Here is an 883-nt window from a genome sequence, read left to right on the forward strand (position 1 = left end):
AATAATATCATATCTTATTCTCTTGATTATCATTTGAGTTGAGGTGATTAGACCGATCCTTAGCCTAGACATGTTGACAAATTTGATTAAAAATATATGAATTATGTTATTAAATATGTGTATTAAAATATATTTTAGTTTAATAATATATTAAATTATTTTTAGATCACATTTTATAGTTATTAAAACAATATCTTCAAATTTACTATGTTTAATTAACTTATTAAAACAAATTAATATATATTTTTTATGTATTCAAAATATTAAATTTATAGGTAGATAGTTTTATTAAAGTAACTACATATATATATATATTTTAATAATATATATGTCAAAATATAGTTATTTTATATGATTTATTAAATATATATATCTATAATGTAAATATATAATTTATAAAACATACTTTATTAGTTTTTAATTAATAATATTTGTTAATTAAATTACATGTCAGCTAGCATTAAATACTAATGAACAAAATTACAAGTTTACAATCATATAGGTTTTATAAAAGTGTCATAAATTGTTTATGATTGCTTACAAAAAATTAACTTAAAAGAAGATATTTTTTTCTAAATATTTTACATATAAGCATTTCTTAGTTCACAATGTCATTTACCACGCACCTTTTTAATTATAAAAATCCGAAATCACTTATTATGTACAAGAACTTACTGTAAGTGATATGTTTGTTATTAGTATTTTCTTAAGCGTGGAGGCATTTTCCCCAACGACATTTGGCAACGACATTCTTCTGCCTTTAATAACTTTTGGCAACAAAAGTATTTTGTCGTGAAAAGCCTCACGCCGGCCCCCGTTCCCTTCGACGGTTGTTTGACGGAAAAAATTGTTGCCAAAAGAGACAGACGGAAACGACGTCATT

Source organism: Malania oleifera, chromosome 4, assembly GCF_029873635.1.
Source record: "Malania oleifera isolate guangnan ecotype guangnan chromosome 4, ASM2987363v1, whole genome shotgun sequence".
Lineage (NCBI taxonomy): Eukaryota > Viridiplantae > Streptophyta > Magnoliopsida > Santalales > Ximeniaceae > Malania > Malania oleifera.